We start from the raw sequence: 24,625 nt of genomic DNA on the forward strand, positions 1-24,625 counted from the left end.
AAAAAAAAGCCCACTGTAACTCTAGTGTTGATTGTACTTCTAAGCCTGTTATTCTGCATCAGTCCACATGGTGTCTTCATGGACCGTTAATCTTTAACAATAATTCAGAAGCCAGTTCCCTTTGAATGCAGCTTTCATTCTTCCCTTCTCTCCTCTGCACATATGTATTAACACACAGCTCATGTCTGACCCATTTGTGACTTGACAAGATTTAAAGCTGTTTACTGTGAAGATTTGATTTTTTGTTTTCTTTAAGGAAGGTGACCTAGTAAATGAATAATTTTAAGTTGCTTTAGGGAGTTAAGTATGTTAAAAGAACATGGCTTTTGAAGGCTTTGAATTGATTCTTCTTTACTTGCTAAATACTCACATTCAGAAGCAATGTTGTTCAATACATTACTGTAGGTATTTTAGATTCCCAAGTAAGACAGTGGGATAGTGGAACAGCATGTGAAAAAATCCCTGAGAGGAAAATCAGAGGATTGGAGTTTTTTCAGCCTGAGAGAAGAAGCCCAAGTGACGCACTTTCACTCTTCCAGTACTTGAAAGCGCAGCTGTGGTGGAGAGGGAGGTGTTTTCTTCTTAGGCATGCATGGGGACAGGACAAGAGGCAATAGGCACAAGTTCTTCAGAAAGGAATCCCTGTGGACACAGGAAATATTTTCTTTACCATGAGAACAACAAAACTCTGGAATAGGTTGCTCAGAGAAATGGTGGAGTGCTCCTCACAGGAGTTATTAAGAGCTTGGCTTGAGAGAGCCCTGGGTAACCTAATGTAGATCCTTGCCTTCAGGAGTTTAGAGCAGGTCATCTTAACAGCCACCATTCAACTTGGACTATTCTGTGTTTGCATGGTTGCTCTTGTTACCTAATTTATAAAGCTGAATGTTGGACATAATCTGTCTTTAAGGAGAAAATTCTAATGTTGCTTTTAGTGTGCTAGGGAATTGTTGTTTTGAGGACCCGAAGCATAGTGGTATACAATATATAGAAAGACAGAGACATAGGGAAAGACATGCAGAAAGAAGTAAGACTTGTAAAAAGAGTATGATCTATACAAATTCATCCAACCTGGCAAAGTCTTTCACAGGTTCCTTCTCCCATTTTGTGGCAGCATCAGTTGCAGTGCATGTCTTAGTTACTGAGACTGTGTTAGAATGGAGATAAGCTTTTGAGACACTTCCCAGACTTTAGAAAGTCAGAGTAGTCACTGTTCTCACTGTTACGGGAGGATATGTCAGTCTGCATGGGCCATCTCCTCTACTGAAAAAACTGTAGAAAACTATTCCACTTAATCTTTGATGCTAATCCACCAAATATTTGATGATTATAAAGCAGTGAGATTTTTTGTTTTGCTTTAACAAGACAAAATTATTTTCATATGTAAGAGCTGCCTGAAGACCTTGCTCTGCTATTACACAAGCCGACTTTTTAAAAGTAGGTAGCTAAAAGCATGACAATTAATATATTCAATTCTTGGTGTACCTTGAAATTAGAAAACCAGGATAAGAAAGCCTGGAAGTCCTCAAACAATAGGAGTATGCAGCATTCTAAAAGATCAGGGTGAATGTACATAACAATTTTCACTGAATTACTAATCATTAATAGTAATAAAAAGAAATGCCTACACTGCCTTTTTTGGTGTTGAGAAGACACTACAGAGAATGAAACAGAAAGCATAAACCTGTAAGTTAGAGGCGAAAGGATATATTTTTAAAAATTACATCACAGCAAATTGCTCAGAGCAGTCTGAGAATGTCAAAAAGCAGGTGTCACTATGTCTTCTATGTAGCCACTTGCTGGTGTTTCACATCCAGAACTCTGTGTTACATACCTCGGCTCCCTGTCACCATCTGAGTTTTATATTCATTCCTGTATGGAATCACCACAGCTCCAGCAGGAAGGGAGGACATGCTAGTGTCTAACAGAGGAGGCAAAGCTCTGAGTCAAAGCTTGTAAATATTCTTATTAAGGTCGTAAATAGTTTCATTGTAATAAATCATAAATTAACTTACATGCAAGACAGCAGTTTTTAAGGAGGTAGAGTTTCTCTCCTGCTCTTTGTTGGAATGCAAAACTAGCTGCTGCTGCTTACAAGGAAAATGTTCCAGTTTCTTTAGAGAAGAAAACCTACAGTGATGCAAAATTCTTCCCAATGCTTCCTCCTTTTTAGGTACTTGTGAAATAAATTCAGAGCAAATTAGAAATTTTGTTAATCAGAGTCCTGCTGGGAGCTGGAATAAATAACTGTTCACTGTGAAATAAATGACAGGTCTTTCGGTGCAATTATTTAATAGTAGGTTAGGATTTCATGCTTGGCATCTTTCATATTATGTTTCTGAAATCTGGTCATCAGCTGGTGCAAAAGTCTATATACAAACATCTCTCATTCCTCTTGTTAAATGAATTTATAAATTCTATGTCATGTAAAGCAATTTTAAAATCTTAATTCATAATTTTTGGGTCTCTTACCTCTTTATCTTATGAGCAGACTTTTGTTCCTGTTGCTTCAAGTACAGTTCTTGAGGATCTATAAGGTGATTTAAATGTTAGAAGATTTGGGCATAAAGCGCCATTTTTTATCCGTATTGAGAATTTCCAGGTCAATCTTGGTAATATAGAAATAAGGTGTAAAGGCTATAAGCTATTAATAGGTGCCACTGTGCCAAAGCCATTGTGCCAAAGTTAAGTTTGCAGCTGCTCACAGAACCACCATTCCATGACCTCAGTCTCTGAAACAAGTTTCAATCTCCACTTTAGCAATATCAGCAATCAAGTGAATCCTAAATTCTGCTAAATGAATAGGTATGTAAATGAATGATGACTAAAGGTTCATTTACTGTAGTAATTTACATTTTAGTAAATTGCAAAGGTGGTTTTTAAGAGAATTTTTACAGAAAACTTCTTGTGAAGCATAGTTTAAAACAGTGCCCAATTTGTTAAAGGCCTTGATAAAAACCCTTGATAAAAACAACAATTCTCAATAACTGACAATAAAACAGTCTAGCACTACATACATTTTGCAGTATTCAAATTCTGCTTTTCAGAGAAAGTGATTAATCCCCTTATCCACCTCTTTGTTCCATCTTTCAATATTACCTCAGAAGTGTACAGATATTACTAATTTTCACCACAAATCTGCAAAAGGAGTGATTATTATCTTGTTTAGCAAAGGAGAGACACAGATTTGAAGGACTGCATGTGATCTTAATTAAAAATAACAATTACTGGTGTAAGTCAATCACTCTTCAGACCATGGCTGCCAGTTTTGCCAGCAAAAGGAAGCCAAGACGAATTCCATGAACTACTGTGGGTTGTGGAATGATTTCTTCACTGAACTTGGCATTAAACATTTCATATGTTTAGACATGACTTCCAATAAGGCAATAAGCTTGTTAGCTAGAACATTCTCTACTGGCAGTCTGTGAAATGCTCATTTTAATTCATTTGTCAGCATTGCACAGTTCATAAGTGTGATATGGGATGAGAAGGAGCTTGAAGAAAAGACTAGTAGTAGTAGTAGCAGTAGTACTAGTAAGGCTGTATCATAATGCAGTCAAGAAGGATGAAAATTCAAACAGTTCCTAATTGTTAAGTGCTTAATTCTACACACAAATAATACTTTTGTAATGTTATTTTTATGGATAATTTCTTAGCTTAAAAAAGAGAACTCAAAGCCCTGGTGCCGCATCACAGTGAGGGACAAGTCCCTTTTCCTGTATTTCTCCAAGTAACATTTAAACTCATTGATAAATTTAAAGGCTTCCAATAGGTGCAGAAGTCTTAACAATATCAATTTTTTTCAACTAGGGTGAAAATGTAGCAGAACAGAGAAATAAGATCCCATATGAAGTATTATTATGGAGTGATATGGTAGAGCAGAGACATTTTTGGCTTGTGTTGTGTCCTACATGTGTATCAGAGCGAAGTATACCTGCCAGTACAATTAATAAAAATAAATCAAACAAATGAGTGAATATAATACTTTGTTATTTTATACAATTCCTTTATCAATGCAATCACATTTGCTAACACAATTTGTACCTTTACTGATCAAATCTTGGATATACTAATTCCATCTTTACTAACCCAATCTTCTCCATTTTTTTCCTTACACTAGTATTTCTGCACTCGTGACTTTAAAAAATACATACATATATATATATATATAGCTATATGACTATTTACATTTTCTCCATTTTCATGTATCTGGGTGTCTATGAAGAACATATTTAGAATGCCAGCGTAAATCAATGTCTGAAAGGAAGACGGGAATTTCTATGCTCAGTGGTGTGTGCAATAGCAATAGAAACATCCAGAACCATAGAGTACTTTGGGTTTGGAGGGACCTTTAAAGGCCATCTAGTCCTACACTCCTGCAATATCTAATCTTCAATGGGTAATCTTGCTCAGAACCCCATCCAGCCTGACCTGGAATGGTTCCAGGGATGGGTCATCTACCACTTCCTCAGGCAGTCTGTTCCAGTGTGTTGTAAAAAATGTCTTCCTTATATCTAGTCTAAATCTACCCTCTCTTAGTTTAAAATTGTTACCCCTTATCCTGTCTCAACAGGCCCAGATAAAATGTCTGTCCCCATCTTTCCTGTAGGTGTCCTTGACATACCTGAAGGCTGCAGTAAGGTGTCCCCAGAGCTTTCTTTGGGCTGAACAACCCTGATTCTCTCAGTCTGTCTCCACATAAACATATGGTCTAAGCCCTCTGACCATTTTGTGGCCCTCCTCTGGACTTGCAGTGTAAAACAACACAAGGCAACAGCCTCTTAAGTCCATTGCTTTTTTCCTTTTTGTTTTTTTGATTTTTAGTCTGGAAAATCCTTGGGACTCCTGAAATGCTTTTGATCAGTTTGATATTTCCCTACAAATTGTATTTTATAAGAAATCCTGTCCAACCTATATAACAGCTATCTCTTTAAAAGTCAGTAGACATCTGTGTAACACTATGGTGGAAAATCAGCTGGGACTTAAGAAAATAAAGGATATTACATTAATTTATAATGGGCAAGTAAAACTCATCTTTTCTCCAAATAGCTCTATAGAAAACTGAATACAAAACTGTTTGTAGGAGATCTAACCTCATAAGCTCTGGAAAAATTTAAGGATCAGAATGGAACTTTTCAGACAGTGGTCAGGGAAGTAGTATTTCTACAGCCTTCCTGCTTAAAAAGTCTGTGCCTTTTTTCCCCAATTCCCAGTAAATATACACGTTCTCAAGAAACAGTATGGTTTGCAGAATAGAGAGATTAATTTTTTTATGTAAGGTTTTTATATTTTTGATGTTGTAAAATCAACAATCAACTTTCTGAGAGAAGAATTTAATACTGAATTTAAGGATTTCCAGCTTTTTCCTGTCTCTCTTCTGTCTGCTTCTCTGTTGTTCCTTTTGTGCTGACTTATTCTAACTTGTATTTGAAATTAACAGCTCTTTCAAGGTGGGTTATTGGGATGGTTGGTCAAGTGATTGCATTTTATCCACACCATTCTCCTTATAAATCGATAAGATGTTTCTTCAAAGCAGAATGCTTATCTATGATAAAATGAGGTGCACACCTAATTTTAAAATTTTGTTTAAAATTCTGTATATTTTCTCATATTTAATCTCCAAAATCCTAAGGAATTTTTCTGTGTGGAACAGAAATCAAAGCAATGATAAAGTCTTTTTTATGACATTTACTTCAGAAAGTCATAAACACTTGTTAAACTTGGCTGGTTTTACACATTACTTCACATGGGATTTCATTTGGATCCCATGTAGCCAAAACAGATGTGTTTTAATAGCAATGAAAGTTGATTATAATTTGTTTTCTTGAACCAGCAGCTTTCATTGATGCTTTGTAGTTCAAATAAACTCTAGTGACTTGCCTCAGAAAGTCTGAACACCTCTTTGGAGGCTAAAATTATAGAAAGAGCTCTGAAATAATCTTTGATGTGATTTTTCAAGCAGTGATAGGTCAAAGTGACTGAAGGGGACTTTCTATGGAGAAGTTAACGAGTCTTTTCCCATTCTGCTCTCATTTACAGTCTGCCTGAAATTCTAGGAATCTTACCTGCCCAGCTACTGCTTTTTCTGTAAGACAGCCCCCATTGCTACAATCAGCATGGGTTTTATAAATCCCTTTCATAATGAGATGTGTTGTGAAGTAGCAGAAATTTCTATTGTGAACTTAATGAACTTTACTGCCAAATCCATGGAGAAAAGACAGGAAACACAAGGAAAGAGCCAACACTTCTGACCCCATTCAATTTCTTAAATTTCATATTCTACACAAGTTTTATGGGATTATTAGTATTTCTACTCATTAAATTAATCTTAGTGAAAATAGGAGGCTCTGATAACTGTTCATTCATTCTTTCCACTAAAATTTTCATTTCCCTAATTTGTACCTGCATGTAGGTTCAGATACAGTGAGAAATAAAGGTGCAACTTCACAACTCCTGGGTACATTGAATTTTGATTTTCACAGAGGTAAGGACTGTTTTCCTTTGTGTATTTTCTTATTATGGAAAACACAGCAAGACAAGAGCACCTTTAACATCATCAGAGGGTTGCAAACAGATCTGGGTTAGTATTTTCCTTCATACCAAATGGCTTTCACAATAGACCTGATATGGTTGTTTAGGTAATTCTTCATTTATATGGAAAATTTTGGGTCAATAGAAAATTGACTGGCAAACTTTCTGTGAATACTTTTCTCTCTGTACTTTCTAGTGTGTTTTGATATTTGATTTTGATGTGACAGGATATTTTTCTTTAAAAGTTTTCTTGTTGCTCTGCCCCTTTTGTGACCTTCAAAGAAAGTCAAAAGCCCTCTTCTATGTTGCTGCTCTCCTCTACCACAAAACACAAATACTCTTTCTTGGAATATTTGCTAAAGTACATGGGATTTACTTTTCTAGTAGTTAGTTCATGGAGAATATTTGCAGGAAGGAATATGTCTCCTTTCTGTTTGATTTTCCATTCCTGAAACAAAGATTTTAGCCTCTTTATCTACTTCACTGAATTTTTAGACAAGTATCATGGTTCATTCTTAGCCTAAAACCCCTTGACCTCATTTTTTAAAAGTGAAGTCAGCTTTATGTTTCAACACTGAGGCTGAAGAATAGATTAAATCCTTCATGGATCTTTTGTAATATATATTGACGTTTGTGTTGATGTATTGTATGCATTATTCTCCAACTAATTTGATAACTTACTGAAATGTATGGTAGTTTTTAAAGGCAAGAAAAAAGCAATTTTTTTTTTTTAAGTGAGAAAAGATGTAGTATTTATATAGACATTATGCCAAAATGTAACAAGCAGAATTACACTTAAAAATTAATTCCTGAGTTATTTTCAAGCACAAAGTGCTTGTCTTATTTTACTGTCTTTGAATTATCCCTAAAACTGTCATGCTCATGGTTAGTACAGGAAACTTTTAAAAATTATGTCTTTACAGTTTATGTTTTAATACAGGAACCTTTCATAAAAACTATATTTATTATGTATATAAGGAGAAATTAATGGTGATAACAATTTCTAACATTTTCTAAAATGCTGCGTATAATTTTTTAACCCTAGAAAATGCTCTATTTCAAAAATTCCTGAGGGACAAATATTGCAATAATCTCAGTTTAAGTTTTATAATCCCTGCCCTTTCAGCAGTTGCAAATAAAAATAGATATTGTCCTCTAGGTTATCAGTATGAAAAAGAATTCCAAGAAATTGTATATCTTCTAATTCTTGTTGGCACCATGACTTAACAAATTTATATTAAAAAAATTGCATATATCATTCTGACATTCTAATTTACTGAAACTTTGCAGATAGTGCCAAAACATTTTTTGTGAGCACACAGTTTTCTATTTGTACAGAACAATGACTCATTTTTGCCTACTGCAATTGTAAACAAGAAGAAATTGTTCTAAGAGCACACATGCCTTCCTGCTACTGTTCATTTTAAGATTTAGGACAGGGTGGAGCAGCCACAGAATTTTCACTGTCAAATCTTTTTAATTGTTGGACTTCTATCTTATTTTACAACTTTTAATTAAAAAATGTACACCTGTGGGATTAAATAACTTTTACAAAACTGTTATTTAAACATTTTTGTTACATATAATTTGCTCATCTTGTGTCTTCCTTTTATTTAAAGAAACTCAAGACTGATCTTAGAAAGTGAAGTATGTCTTAGTCTGCTCTGGCTGATTTAAGTAATAATACATACAGCTTTATTTCTATGCTGAAAGTATCTTGATAATTTGTGCTTGTCATTTTTATTTGGCAATAAAAAGGAAAAGAAATTAGAGGCTATACTCAATAAAGTTTGATACCATGAAATTTAGTTTTTTAAAGAACTTTCCCCCTAGATTACTCTACACAACCACCCAGTTTTTATTACTATGAAACTTCACAGTAGGTTTGAAGTGAAAGATTTATAAAGCTGTATTGCTAAAAAGGTATCTCAGCCAATATCTAATCTGAAGTGAGGGAAAATCTCAAATCCCATTCCACAGACTCTTTCCTCCATTCTACAGGGATGCATCCTCTTACACAGGATCTGCAGCACTAAATTCCCTCCTGGAGTTAGTTGCTCATGTCATTTTTCCTTAAAATACAAGTTAGGCTCATCCTTTCTTCTGTGAATATAGCGTGGCAGCTGAAGCATATGCTGAATTTAATTCACAACTGTTCTTGAAGACACTCACACCAACTTCCAACAGGATTTCCTGATCAGTATGTGAGAGATTTCTGCCTGGGCACTTGCTGCCTTTCCTGGTTAAGCTGTGCAGAAAGTTATGATGGGTTAGTCAGGGCCATCAGCTTCAAACTCGGTGTTTGCTGAATTCCTGATTCAAAGCATGTTTTCTCTTATAGCTTAAAAAAACCACAGAAGCAGACAAGACTGAAATTAGGAGTGCTTATGTAATGTAAATGTACTTATTGCAATTTACTCTTATTTGGATGCCCAGCACTGGTGAAAAAACAGTTTGAAGGAAAACAAATATCACCACTTTTTTTTTCTATGAAAATTCCAAATAAAATTATGAGATAGAGTTCCTGCAGAAATTTAGTTCAACAACAATCTTTGCATATACTTGGCTGGTGTTTTAATATTTTCTGTGATACAGATTCCATTCTGGCAGAAGAGAAAGAGTCATAATAAGCCAAATGCATATTAAGTGTGAAGGAGTATTTTTTTCTCCCCTCTAAAAAAATCTTCCTAAAATATATCATGATTCCAATTGACATTGTCTTTCTCAGAAAACTTCATTCTGAGAAATACTGAAGATGAATTGTCCAAGAAAAAGTCTTGTAGCACAGCTGTTGAGAAGGTTCAGTCTGCTCACATGCAGTGCAATGGAGGGGACATCTCCTTTGGGTGATCTATGGATGTTTCTTGCTACAGGCTCCTCCTGGAAATTTCATAGGTGAGGATCTATGCCTCTTTCCTAGTTTCAGGGCAAGCTGGATTTTCACTGCTATTTTTAAAAGCAAATTTTGAGCTTTTGACTGTAGCTATGGTGAGTAAGGTCAAGGGTTTTAGTGAGAATAACAATACAGTGTTAACCATGACTTGACTTCAGTTTGTGATAATTGAGGATTTTTTCATACTTCAGGTATATCAAGTTCAGAACTTAGTCATTCTCCACTTGTAGTCAAGAGCAGGATACCCATTCCCTTCATATATGCAGAGTGAAGCCTTGGGGGAAGGAACAGTTGGCTCCAGGAACTCTGGCATAATGTATAAGGAGCTGAGGGTAGCAGCTAGCAAACAGTAAATAATTTAATATGTATCTTTCTTACTGCAAGTCTAGTTTTCACTGCAGCTGATTTAGTCAGGACCAATCACACCAATGTGCACTCCGGTATCTGCCCACCCAAAAGTTCATACAAATGATCAGTTATTTCAGGAGCAGTTGCTTTTCCAGTACACTTATTTTTCATTATGCATTCTTAATCTTGACATATTGGTTTCCTTTCCATTTGTTTAAGAACAAAGGGCAGTTTGTGTAACTGCCTGATTTCTCATAGCTTCCTATTTGCTTCTGGAATAAATCTTCAATTACTTAATTTACAGATGAAATCACAAAAATTTTATATTTAAATGACCCTGTCAATCAGTGTGAGGGAGTAGTCTTAGTTCTTCAAAATACTATTGTTTTGGCATTTCTCACTGTGATAATCAAATGCACAAACCTGGAAGTATTTTGCTGTGAGTTGTGTACTACTCAGAGAACACATTTTGAGTTTGATAAACACCACTAATATATTAGGAATTTGATAGGTTGGGGGTTTTTTTCCTCAAGGAACATAGACTAAATATCAGCACTTTGAATAGTCATAAATTTAGAAAAGATTGCTTACCTGAATATGGAAGAAAACTATTTATAAGCCTTACTACAAATAAGCCTACAATATAAGCCTGCATATAAACCTAAAAATCTTACAAATGGGAAAGTCTAATTGCATTTTTTTAATTACTGTTTTTATTACTTCTGGTCTATAACCAGCATCACAAAACAACTTGACATTTAGAACATGACATTTTTAATGATATTAAGTGAGTTGGAAAATATTTCAAGAGGCCATCAAGCCCAATCTCCTGTTCAAAACCTCTCTTACTGCTTGTGGTGCGAGAAATGCTGGATATTCTGGTGAGCCACAGTTAAGACATTACTTGCTTGGTAATAAGAGTAGCACATTTGTTCTTTAATTAGACTTGGTTTCCCTACTTTGCATGGTCCTTTGAAATTCTGGTGAGTAACCTGATGCATACCTGTGATCTTGACCAAAATCATGCAGAAAATAAACAGTTGAGCTACACAGAAAATTCAGAAAGCTGAATTGTTTCAGCTTTGTTCAAGCCCTATTCTCTCTGGATTGCTTTGAAATTATTTGGGAAAATCCTTCAGGAATTTTTTCTGAAATGTGTGCTGAGGCATCAAACAGGAAAATCTCTATAATGGAAAAAAGTTCTGCATGACTGCTCTGCACCCCATGCAGTAATTTTTTCAGGTCTGTACTTATCCATAGCACTCATAAAACATGAAGAACAGATATTTTCTATGACATCCTACCATTTTTGGTGATCTGGAAGAAAATGTGTCAAATTAAAAATAGATTATCACATTTAGATACTGTTTTTTGGATTTTGTTTCCAACACAGGTCCCACAGCATTATTACTTGTTAATTCTGAGCAAAGTTTTACATTGGCTGATGGTGAAAATGCAGGATTAATGCTGCTTGCTTGTCCGGTTATCTCGGCTGTTTGAGGGGCCTGGAAAGGCCCGAGGTGGCCTTGGGACAGCCCGCGTATCGAAGGACGAGAAGAGGCTTCAGTTCTTCTTTCGGTTTTTATGTTTATTAATTGTTTATCTAAAAGATGTTCTTTCAGCCGAACAGAGATCTGCTCAGCAGTCAGCCATGAGCACACTGTCTGCTGCCCTCCGGGCAGCCACTATCTTTATACCCATTGTTACGTGTACAATATTTATCATTTTTCCCCAATACCATTTATTCTTATAACTCGGTGCACTTTCAGTAATAACCAATCCAAAAGTGCCACCATGGCCAAAGAAGATGGAGGAGAAGAAGAAGAAGAAGGAGGACAGGACACACCCCAATTCCTCCATCTTACTTCTCTAAACCCCCCTGTACATAAATCCTAAACCCTGTTTCTCACCCTCTAATTAACTAATCCCTTCACCATTCACCCCGGTGAAGCCCTCATCCTTGTCGTCTCCTGTGTAGGACCAAAGTCCAGCCACCAGACACTTCTGGCAACATTCCAGGACTCCCGAGCCCCCCAAGGTGGTCTCGGTGGCTCAGCACCTCAGGACTGAGATCCTGAGATCCGACACTTGCTCACCAGGTCTGAGTGAGAATTAGTTTTATCATGTAGTAATTGCATAAAACAATTTTCTGATAAATTGAGGAAAGTTTAATTTTAGCACTTTTGTTATCTATTAAAAAATAATTCCCTAAATGCTGCACTTAATCATTTGCTAGTTAATGGTATGTTCAGCAATTCTATTGCTGGTTACAATATTTAGTCAAAATCATCTCCTAATATAAAGACATTCAGAAAGGTTTTTTTCCTATTGACTTTGTGAAATGTGAGAGATGAGGTGTGGGTGAAGATCAAGACAGCAACTGCTTTCTGCAAAGACTTTTGATGGGGTTGTGGGACCTGCAGCTTACAGGGCTCTGTTCCAGCTCCTGTGTATTGGAAGAATATGAGTTATTTACTCCTCAGGAATAATGCATACCATCACACTGCAGGGTACTGTATTTCAAGTGCTGTTTTATGACTAGATACTTGGTAGCAAAAAATGCACTAAGATTCTAATGTACAAACCCTATTTTTATGAATAAACAGGTATTTTAATTTTTTTTTTAATTTTTAACCTCAGTTGAAGAACTGAACAAAAACATTCACTATCTGGATTATTTGCAAAACAGTTCTAGACACCTGATACTAAATGTGCTTTCTATAAACTGTTCTGTTTCCTTTTAGGAGGTTCTAATGTGAGATATTGCACACAAGAAAATTGTAAGAGCTCTACTTGATTACAGAGAGTGTGGTGAGTTCTTCTTGTTTCCACACTTCATATTTTTAGTCTTTCATCTTTAGCCAAAGTCTGAAAGTTTTACTCACATCTCTCTTAAAAATCCTGGGAGGAGAGGTGGGCATAATTCCAGCATCCCTTCTAATCATACCTCAATGTAATCTCTTGTAACATCAAAGCAGTTGGAGGATGATGACTGGGAGGAAAAAAAAAAAAGAGTCAGATAAAGTTCAGTCTCTGAATAGGCTGTGTTTGCCTTTAGATTTGTGTGTGAGGAGGAAGGGGGTGGTGGTGTCAAACTAATCACATGGAAAACTTGGCTTTTCCTGAAATAAGGTTCTTATATGGCTGGATAATGAATTTTTAAATAACTATTTGCCTTCATTAATGGAAGGGGAAACAGTTCATGAAGGAATTCAAGCTAGTGATTTTTAACCTTTAAATATCACACACCTGAATTTCATTTCTAGAAGCAATGTCCAACATGCTATGTGGCACTTTTAGACAAATTTGCAGCTGATAAATCACTTGTATTGCATCTTTGGGAGCCAAGTATGGACTGCATATACTGAATTGATTTGCAGAACTAGAAAGAAACTAATGCCAGATGTCACTTGTTTTAACTCTTGAAAATCAGTCACAAACCATTTAATTGTCCAGTCAGGGCAGGTATTAGAGGATATTATTGCTTGCAAAAAAGCAGTAAGCATTAATTAAAATCTCTCTCAAGAAACAGGCAATGAATGCTGAGACCATAGACTAAGACCGTAGTCTGTACTAAGAGCATAGACTTCTCCCCACATCGCTTCTGTGCACGCTGGCAAATTATTTACACAAATTCTGCTTGCTTTTGCAGAAGACTTGTAACAAAGTCATCACTTCTAGCACTTCAATCCTGCAAAATATTTTCTGCTGATCATGCCTTAGGCTTTTGCTGATTTCTTGAAAAGAAAATGCCCATTAGAACATTGTAAATTATTTTCTTATTGATCATATCCCAAGAAAGTGCTTTCTAGCTTGGACTCTTGTCTACACGATTCTTACTTTGTCAGACAGTCTTTTGAGGTATCCTGATCAGTACCACAGCTAGTGTTCCTGAATATGTGGTTACTTATACATTCTTTATCCAGGGAGAGGACTTGGGTTCAAATTCTGATCCTCCTGATGAAAGCTATTCTTATGAAAAATTTTTACCCTTTCCTATATTAAATCTCAGACAGTGGAAAATGTCAGAAAAACTTGAGTAAGAAGCAGTTTGGATGCAATAAGAAGGAAATATTTTACTCTGTATTTTACTCTAACAATTCACAGAAAGACAGTTTTCCATTGCAGCAATTTAACTGAAATTTATTTAAAAATTTGGGCATTAACACCTTCACCAACTTTTGTTTCTCTATTAGAATGTAGCATCTGTGACTGAAAAAAAGCTATAAATTTCCTGTTTATTATCTGCAAAGTTATTTGCATGTACCTGAAATAAGGTTCATTTATGCTTGGATAATGACATTTTCAATAACTATTTGCCTTCATTAATGTGAGGGGAAACAGTTGATGTAGGAACTCGAGAAACCTGATGTAGTTGAAGGTATCCCTGCTCACTGCAGAAGGGTTGGACTAGGTGGCCTTTAAATGTCTCTTCCAGTTCAAACTATTCTGTGATTCTATGGGTTTCTGCAGAATTTCTTCATATGGAGCAATAATAAAGTACAAAATGTCATTTCTGGGTAAAGTGTTGACAAGAAAATTATTTTCCTTATTCAGTTTGTATGGCTATAAAAGCCTTCATAGATAATATGAAACAGAGTAATGGAAATTTACAGTTCAGCAAAAGGAATGGGTAAAATTTTTGAATTCTAACTTACCTAGATAGCCACAGAGTGGCTGGTTTCAGGAGTCTGGTTTAATTGAAAAAATAAGTCTTTGATCCCATCTTATCTGGGTCTTATTCCATAAGAAATTGAATTAACATCAACTTTGAAATTAAATCCAGCAAGAGGACTGAAACTAAGAATGTACATAACAAAGTGTGTATATGTAGTAGATTTTCACACCCTTCAGTTAAAAGAGGAAGAAATAGGAAAAGATTTTTGGAGGAAAAAAATCAATAAATCTTGTTCATTCTGACTAGACATAAAAATTTGAGATCCTTTGGAAGATTTGACACCATTTTTGAATGTGAACTCACTTGCATGTCCCCACAATTGCTTTTTGCAGATGGAAATTTTTATTAAGTAATCCTATCACAACTTCTGTATACATTTAAGGTTCACCTGCACTCAAAAGAGTTTGGGTACCTGTATGCCATTGCTGATCTTTCCAGTTCAGCAAAGGAAAGTGAAAAATTAGGTTACATTGGTGCTTTAGGCTATAGTGATGGTAAGTAGAAAAGCACTCTGAAGTATCAGAGGTGCAAGCTTACAATCCATGTTTCTGGATTTCAGGTTGTAAATTGACTAGAAGATTTAGGAATAGAAAAAAAACTTTACTACTCTATATTTTTCATTGTGGGAATATGATTCTTACATTGTGAGTTTATTTCCTATGATAATTAAATGCTATAAAATAAGCCTGATATTCTAGCACTGTTAGACTTCAAAACTGAATAGTATCATCTTTTTTGTTGTTAGAACTCTAAATGGTCCTTCCCCAAACAAAGCAGCATTTGCTAATTTCTATTTCAGTACTTTTTAGCATTGATGCACTGAATCCAAAAATCCTTTCTGATACAAGGAGATGGCGGAAAGTTTGGAAATTTCTTAATAGAGTTCACAGACCTAGTTTAAAAGTGAAAAATACCTTTTTCCTACTATTTCTATTTAAATCAATGAGGAAAAAAGTTTAACTTCTGGGCAGACGAATTTATGCCTCATCAGATATAATTCATTCACTATGATTTCATTGTTTCTTTCCTCCTTCATATACAATGAGATGATCATACCAACTTGTTCCAATGTTTATATGAACTTGTTGATCTGGACTTTCTAGGAAATAGAACAGTGTTTTCTTCCTCATGGGTAAACACGTAATGCGTGATAAGGAAGCATGCTTGCAGATATGGATTTATGAGGGAAATTTCTTTTTCATGTAAGACAGTTGAAGCAAAACAAACTCAGAGCCAATCTGAACAGTTTTCAAGCCCAACCAACACAGCTGCACATTATCCTTGTAATCAGTACCAAGAAAAGTGGCTCTGTGGCTTGGATAACATCAAATTTTAATTCTGTGAGAGTGCTTTGACTGTGAAAGGGAGTCTATATGCTTAGCTGGGCATCTGTCCAGCCATTTAATTCATGAAGTGGCTTTCTCTCTACTTCAGGTGAGGTGCTCTAATGACTTGGTTGGCACAGGATGTGTGCAGTTTCAACCAAAAAGTTCCAGTTTTCTGAGACTTGATTTTTTGCCTTTGAATAGCAATTGAAACACATCTCCTATTAAATAACCTTCTGTATATTCCTCTCACCGCAGTGCTGTGTTATTGAACAAACTAAACCCATGACATCACTTGATGAGTTCAAGGTACTCAGCACCAAACCATTCAGGAAATACTCAGACTATTGCAGAATCAGGCCCCTAATTACAAACTTATGTGCAGTGTTCTGGTTCATTTCTATTACTGATGTCCCATTTCAGTGGCAAAGTTTTTTTTTTTTTTTCTCAGTAATCCACCTCTGTGACTCTAAATATTCTCCAAGGTCAAAGATGGCTACTGCTGAATGTGAGCCAAGGTTCCATAGTTGAATCTCACATGCAACTAAGAGTATAAGGCTGTGACAGAAGTAACTTCTGTCTTGTAAAATGTTACTGTCTCTATCTATTAGAAAAAAAAATTGAAACCTCATTTTTATGTTACTCTGCAGACACTTTAGAGATCAACATGCAGCCCTTTGGGCTGTTTCCTTGCACAGAAAACAAGTTTTTTGGTGGTTGGACACAATATTCTTTTTTAAACTAAAATTCTGGATAAAATAATTACCAAATTGTTAGTACTTTTAGGAGACAGTTTTTAAAGAAGCATAAGAGACTGACACAAATTGATTTGCAATCTCTAGAATGCACACCTCAGAAGTTAGAAATGCTGTATAACTAAATAATGTGAATTTTAAAATGGGTAACTAATGCATTGTAGTTTTGATGTAGGAAGATAGAGCTATTACTAATCTTCAGCTTTTCCCCGGGACCCACCAGCAATAGGATTGTGACTTTCCTTTTGGCTTCCTGCAGAACCGTACCAGCCTTATCTCTTGCTGACTATGATTTCTGGCGTACATCTATGCACTGAAGAGGACAACCAAAGGCTCTCTATATTCTCTGTATTGGTCCTATATCAATCCTGGTCCTATTTAAAGACTGCACAGAATTCCGTCTAAAAGTAGGTGATATGACTAGAGATACAGAGAACTGTGGCCTGCTGTGATGTCTGTAGAAATGAAGAAAAAAGAAGCTTGTTGTGGAATGCCATGTTTGGTTCTATAAACCTGGTATTTACATACCCTTTAAGGCTTACTTAAGCAGTTGAAATCTTTAGGAATTGCTGTAGAAAATGGTGAACATGGTAGTCTATACATCTATATAATTGTCTTTTTATACCTCTGAAACTCCACCAAATTCTTTGTTATATCCTTTTTCAAAGAGTAGTCCATTATTTTCTATGCATATATTCATTTTTCAAGAGCTTGCGTAGAGTGAGCTTGGTTCATGTGGAGGTTGCATTTGATTCTGTTAATGTGAATAATAGAAATGGAGTGTTCTGTGGTTAAAAATAATATTTGAAAGCTATCCTTATCTCTTTTCCATTCTCCCTCTTCTGTAAACAAATATTTAGAAGGAGAACTGCTAATACTATAAATATGTACTCATTTTTCACTTATAGTCAGAATGCAGAAAGTACTTCAGCTAAAGACTCCAAGCAAGATGGTGCAAATATTAGTACTTCATTTCCTCTACATGCTCCTGAAGTACCAATGGCTCTGCATATATGTTGAAATACAGATGGCTTTGCCAAAAGTCTTACAGCAGCTGAAGAGCAGCATGACTTCGGTAATGCTTTTAGCTATGTTGTCCCTAGTATGTCCTCTGCCATGATTCTTGAAGGATGCCACAAAATACTGCTCAAAAAAGTTACCCTGAATCCTTTCCTTGACACTGATTCTTCAAGCTCCTGTTGGAAAATGTTAGAAGTTTCAAATTTTTGTATTCTGTCTTCCTTAATGACATGTTATTTTGCTACATTTATACACACAAAGAGAAGGACACAACCCTTCCTCTAGTTCAGTCTATCCCATTCTGCCTGTTTTGGGGAGTGGAAAACATGCAATTGCCAGTGGTTTGTATTTTTATAATGTTATTGCTTTATTAGGTATTTTTAGGGATATCTTAAGCCTAACTATGTTTCTAAATCCAAGGACTTATTGTACAAGCAGAAAATAAGTAGCAGAAACAAAAACCTCTATTATGAAGCGGTTATTTTCATTCCAATATTCAAAGGAATGAAACTGTCAAGGAATGGTGAGTATGTGGTATACAAGAGCTGCTTCTGAGCAGAATGTTTTTTAGGAGATTTCATTTGATTTTTTTAAATGCTTCAATAAGGGACAGCTGTAGACAAGAGAAACAAAAATATCTCTGAAAGTAATTAAACATGTGTTTTGGCAACCTTTTCTTTAGAAAAGTAGAAAATGTTTCAGAGGTAGATTCTAATTCATGAAACAGATCCATCCTTTTTTGCTTTGTAGCTGTGGGTCCTGTCAGTTCCTACCGCTAAAAGTAAACAGAGTAACTCAGAAAGTTGTTCCTGTCTGTTGTTACCTCACTAGGAAAGAGGGTCTGTCCAGCTTCTGCCTTTATTCTCTGCATTGTTTAGAGTGAAATAACTTTATTTAGCTGTACCACATTTCAAATCAAATACTGTATCTGGTTGCTTGGTAAATGTTAGGTCAATTTTTTTCAATTATTTTTTTATAAATCAAGTGTCTACTTGATATGCATCTGTCCATAATACTAGAATTTCTTTCATTTTAATATAGGAACTCTGTCTCTAGAAGGGTTACCCCCACTGCTCCCTTTCATTAAAATGCCTATCCCATGGACACTGACCAGTCTCTTTTCCTGCATGATAACTGTGTTTTGCTGGTGAACCAACAACCTGTACCACTTTGTATCTCTCACTTAAGCTTTGGCATTTTTGCAAATGAGCCATAAAAAAACCCATAACAGGAATACAGGACAAGATCACACACACCCACATGAAGCCAAGCTTCAAAAGCCACCTTTCTGTCCCAGCAAATATCCCACTTATCTGATATATGACACTGCTGCTGTTACCCAGCTGCTTGGAAGCTACAATTAAAAATTAGCCCTTTTTTATTGCCACAGAAGCCTTGCATTAAAATTCCAGTAAAATGCCAATCTGTTGAGGATATGGGCTACAGGTTTATTCAGCTTCATATAAAGCCTATAGGTATTCTAAACAAACTTTCAGTTAAAAAACACTGAACACCTATTATTGTCTGATAGGCATTTTTAAATAATTATAACTATATTACCACATAGTATGACATTAATCGAATAACATTACACCTTGTTGCAGTTACCTATCTTTACTTGCTCCTTTGAGCACACAAAGAGTCTAAATTAAAATATTAGATTTTCTAGTATTTCTCTGTTTTAAAAGGCTAGAAAAAAACTAGACCAGACATTTTATTAACATATTTTGGTCTTTTTACACATAGATTGGCAAGTTAAAGATGATTTTTTAGTCACATGTTAGTTCAGAACAAAGGGGGATAAAATGGTATTATTGTAAAATTTAAATGTTATGCAAGTCCTGCTAGTCTTTCTGGCTTCTTATTAAGTAAGTAGGTAAGGGTTTGCATTTCTGAAGTGTCTTTCATCCCAGAGACTGGATTAATACACACCAGAAGCCCCTGCTACTGAGAGCTGTGATAGCAGAGTGTGAGTACAGTTAAAACGGGAGGATTAACTCTTGCACCAAATAGAGCATCTCTTTACAAACTGAATGCACAAAGATCCTAACTCACAAAGTATAATTAAAAATGCTGAAAGTAATAAGGTTAAAGGAGTAAATTTACTGAGAATCCTTTGATGTGATAGACCAGGTTTAATGTACTTCATCCTGGATTGTATCCAGTGTCAAAGTGCGCTTACATGGAACAGTATATCTTACAACTGAACTAAAACTCTTAGTGACTAAAACACAAACCAACAACTCATAATTTTGGAAAAAAAGATAGTGAGACCAAGAAGGGATGTTTGAAAAATGAACAGACTGGAACACAGGAGTAAACCGATATAGCAAAACCAGTGAAAATGTCAGCATTTTGATGAAGTGATCATGCTGAAGGTCCAATGACCTCTCATGCAGATTGTCTGGACTTTGTGTGTGCATACGAATGGTCCTGACTCAGCTAAATGCAGATCTGGAATTAAATTTTCCATTATGAATCTTGCTTGGTTGCCCCACATGTAAAAATAGGTAGATCCTAACTGTGTACAACTCTGTCTAGGCAGCTCCTGGGACACTTTAGAGCATAAATAATGCTTTTATCTGAAAATGATCCAAGTTCAGACAGCTGTGTGTAAAGGCTCCCACTCTATTCCTCAGAGAGGAATAAAAGTAAGAGTAGTTGCATGTGATTTATTACTGATGCTGTTGGTAAATTTCAGGTTGCAGCAATAAGAGATGGTATATATTTTAGAAAATATAGGCTGGGGCAAGAAAACAAGAAAACTGTTCAGAGTTAAACAGTAAACCGCTTTATTGCAGCTATGAATCTCACTCAGTGATAGTTGCTGTATGGCCACAGAAGTTGTTTTTAAGAGACAGAGAGCTAGGAATGATCCTTGGCCATTTTCAAGAAATTCCACGGCTGTTTGATTTCCATGTAAACAACTCATTAAAGATGAATTGCAAGACTGTAGCTTTTATGATAACTCAAGACTGACAAAGTTCAGAGCGTTTGATGTCTACAGCACATGGAACTAACAATGGCAGAAAATTGAAATTGTGGTATAGAATTAGAAAAGGTAATATACCTTAGTTTTACTGTGGTATAGCTTTTCCTTTAATTCCTGCAGAAGATGCTGTCTATTTATTGTCTGCTGTTACACATGCCCAACAGAGCAGAAACATCTAGCTTAGCACTGCAGAACAATCTAAAATGGTGTAAGTCTTCATTTTTTGAGCTTTGGGAATGAGTCCATGCATTTTAATTTTCATAGAAAAAAACATGCCAATACATCTAGAACAATAATCACTTTAGATGAAACTCTACTAGTTCCTTTACTTCACCTTCTAAATCTGGAAGGGGTGTCACACACATATGGAAGGCCCATTTCCCGTATTGCCTGGCTAGCACATCCCTAAAGTGTCTTGGAAATAGGACCTTTGAATGTATTTTAGTATTCCTTGTTCTCTCTCCAGAGGCTGCCAGCCAGTCTACAAATAATGCCAGCTGAGTATGCTACATTTTTGACAGTTTTTGCTTGTCTCCACAAACAAAAGTAGTTGTGCATTGATTTGTTTATATTTTGCTATGTCAGGCTTGTAGCAAGTCACACCATTGTAATGGAGTGGAGATGTCACCTTAGTTTCTCACCTGCAAGAAGATGCTGCCTCAGATAAATGAGGCTTTCTGTTCCTTCTGTTTTGACTTATATGGTCTTCGGCTGGAAGGTTGCAATACAGGATGAAACCACAGAACCCATGTTTTCAGCTGAAAAGAAAACATTTCCATGAATAGATGAGACTCATACCCTCAAGGTCACTGTTTTGGCGAAGAATGGTTTGTAAGAAATATGTGAGAAACTATGCTTATTCTAAAAGAAAATACAGGGAATTTATAACTTTATTCTATTTCTTAAATACTGACATTTAAAAAACATATTCTTTGAAAAAAATAAGATGTTAAGAATATCCTGGACTGGAAGTGAACTTATCCATAGTTTGGAAGAAACAAAATCAAAGAGATTTGAACCACTACAGTAGAAAGACACAGAAGAAGGCAAAACTAAAAATAGCTCTGGCAGCACCCTGTGTGTGGATTTTGTGGGACATAAGGCCTTCTGAACACACCTTTTGGAAGGCAGCTGAAGCTTCTGTCACTTTCCAACATTTGTCCTTTAGCTCAGAGATACTACAGACCAGTAAAGTATTTCCTTCAAGACAGTTGCTCAGCCAATTTATCCTCTTTGTCTGGTGCTGAAAAGGTTCTATCTAGTCTGTACTGCCTGGTTTGGTATTACATTTTTAACTTCTGAACTAGATTTTTCAGTCTGCAGCCTGATCACTTTAGCAGAGCTTATTTTGTGAAACTGGCATTTTTATGCCTCTTTTGGGCAGTAGAAGTTTTCACTTCCTAGACTCTGAACTGTCCTTAAAGCTTCCTTTAAATATTCCTGGCAGTGAAAGCACAAGGATCAATTTATGATTTTTTGATAAATAATAAATAACCAACTTTACAGAAAAGGCTTCAAGTAAGTGAGAATATTTCTGTCTGACAACTATATGAGAAAGTATTTATATTCTTTTCCTAACCTTTGTGTACTTGTCAGTTGGCCACATGGTTGCCTATGGACAGGGACTAGCCTTTTGCAAATTTTTTTATATGCGTGTGCTTGTGTGTATTTTTGTCTTTATATCTGTGTAAGTAATAGAAACGTATTTACCATCTCTCCTTACAGTAGATCTCAAAATGCATTACAAGGTTTAGGTCCTCTCCTGGTGATCTGCAGCCTCACTAAGACTTTTAACAATGTCTATACAAGTAGAATATGACAGAGCAGTTAGTTCTGGGACCACAAGATTACTATACTTAAAGCAGCCATGTAACACATATCTTTTATATAGCACCTGAATGCATGTGCACTTTGCATCTTACTGCAGTACAGAACATTGGTCTCATCTGGGAAGCAGGTATGTCCTTGGAAGGTTTTGGAGATTCTTCTTTCCTTTGGGACAACATTACTTGTGATCTGTGGTTCATTTACATTTACTTCATGGATTCTGCTTTTTAGTTCTTTCAGAGATCATTCCTGAAGCTTCTGTCAGATGCTGAAATCAATTCTGTGTGTGCTGGGGAAGAAAGATATTGGAACTGCAATCTGCTCTTGCACACGAAAGGAGAATTTTCTTTCAACTGAAGAGCTTGTCAGTGCCATTGAAACGTTTGTGAAATGTTATCAGTTGCACCTATATCTATTAGAATATATTATATTTAGAATGCAATTTAAGCTGAAAGCTATGCCAAAATTATGAGAAGCTTTTATCCATCACAGGGAGAGACTCATTCCCTATAGATAGCTTTCTCAATTTTACTGGCTTTGTTCAGGTGTGCATGAAAGAGGTATTCTTTAACCTTTCCCAAGTTGAATCTTGCAGCCTGATTTATAAATGGGATAATTTTTCTCCATGTAAATTCACTCCTGCCAAGGCAGTGCATCCACAAAATCAGTGGAATTATCATCATTAGAAATGTCTCTCTATGATGTCTACCTAAGATAGAGAATAGTCAGTTCCAAGTTTGCCATAAGATAAAGGTTAATGCTACTCCAGTTGCTTGTGTATATCTTCACTGAGTGAAAATAAGCTTTACTAGATAATTTTGGTCAAAATGCAAGAGAACTTCTTTTATGCTAGCTGTAGTAGTTCTTTTAAGTGACTGTCTGAAAATAATGGAAGTTTTAATTCTAACTAAAAGTATTAAAAATATTTTATATGTATAACATTTAAAAATTAAGATTCTTGGTCATACTAGATAGTTTAGTTATGTCTACCAAGGTTCAGTCATAACAAGTAAATAGATTTATCTGTGTGCATCTGTGGAAACTCAAGTACACAAAGAGTTCTCACAACATTCCTTTCTGATAAGCCATGCACCGCTATCTCAAGACCATTTCTTGACAACAGGTAGGCATTCAGCCTTTGTTCCTCCTGCAATTTTATTGCATGGTCATTACTGGCCAGACTTGACTCCCTCGGTGATTCTGCTCTTCCTAGGTGAGTGTCTAAGTGAAAATCTATCTCTAGTGTGACACTTGAGCTGTGCAGTAAAAAAACCCCACTCACCGGGAGCTCATATCTTTTCCTAATGCATCCTTGGGAATTTAGCATTGTTGTGAAACTATCTGAGAAACCGTGGTAATGGAAATGTTAACAGAAACCAGACAGTAGTGTTTAGAGAGCTATTATGAACTTTAGCTTCTGTTCACACAGTTCTCAGAAAAAACAAAACTTTCAGTTGCTGAAACTGCAGTCTGAAGGGGGTGAATGTTTACCAGATTCTTTGTCCCCAGCCAAAGAATCCACAGAAAGCATATTCCATCATATGTTTACATAGCAAATCACATCCACATACAAATGCTTTCATCAGTTGAACTCCACTGGAGACGCTCAGCTGAAAAGGCTTATACTAAAGCATATTGAAGTCAGTGGAAATTTTCACATGGACTGCAGCAGGTTTTCTTTCAAGTTCTAACTCCACTTTTAGCAGCTGAGTTAAAGAAGTAACTCCATAAGTTGTAAACTCGCAGCACATTGTGATCTGTGCCAGACCTAATCTCGTGACATGATTATTCATTATTATGCTGCAGTAAAATCGTGGTGAATATTGCACACTGTCCATAGATAAAATTTTATGAAATTTGCATTCCCTGTGGAATAAGCCTAAACTACTTCATAGACATGAAAATTCCTCTTTATATGCACAAATTCTCCTGCTGAGAAGGGATAGTTTGAGTTGGCTTCAAAGGACATATAGATCATTAACCAGGCCTGTGACAATTTCTTATATAAAGATATTTTTGAAGTCTACTATACAAGGGAAAACAATGTAAATGGTTAGGGTAGGGTATGGCCTGCAGTTCAGCTTCTATGTGTCTTCTATATTTTAGTTGAGTCTGGTTTGATATGGCAATTTGAACAAGGAAATTGCTTCATCCATAGTGAAATTACTTTTCATAGAAAAAAGCAGCCTCTGTACAGGGCTGTGATGTATATTTCTTGCATTTCCCTGTAGGGAACTTGAAAATTTAGGGGTTTTT

At 35.9% G+C, this 24,625-nt stretch overlaps 1 long non-coding RNA gene across 1 annotated transcript in view; it reads right to left on the bottom strand.

Annotated features, from left to right (window-relative positions):
- Positions 1-450: 450 nt before the first annotated feature.
- The window catches only part of LOC135448959 (uncharacterized), a 29,054-nt gene continuing 4,879 nt past the window's right edge, over positions 451-24,625 (bottom strand). Inside the window, exons 3-6 of the long non-coding RNA XR_010440617.1 lie at positions 21,184-21,300; positions 12,658-12,764; positions 2,473-2,530; positions 451-642 (exon numbers count right to left, since the gene is read on the bottom strand). This is a non-coding gene — a long non-coding RNA (uncharacterized LOC135448959). The remainder of the gene's footprint in view (positions 643-2,472; positions 2,531-12,657; positions 12,765-21,183; positions 21,301-24,625) is intronic.

This window comes from Zonotrichia leucophrys, chromosome 5 (assembly GCF_028769735.1).
Source record: "Zonotrichia leucophrys gambelii isolate GWCS_2022_RI chromosome 5, RI_Zleu_2.0, whole genome shotgun sequence".
NCBI classification, from domain to species: Eukaryota; Metazoa; Chordata; class Aves; order Passeriformes; family Passerellidae; genus Zonotrichia; species Zonotrichia leucophrys.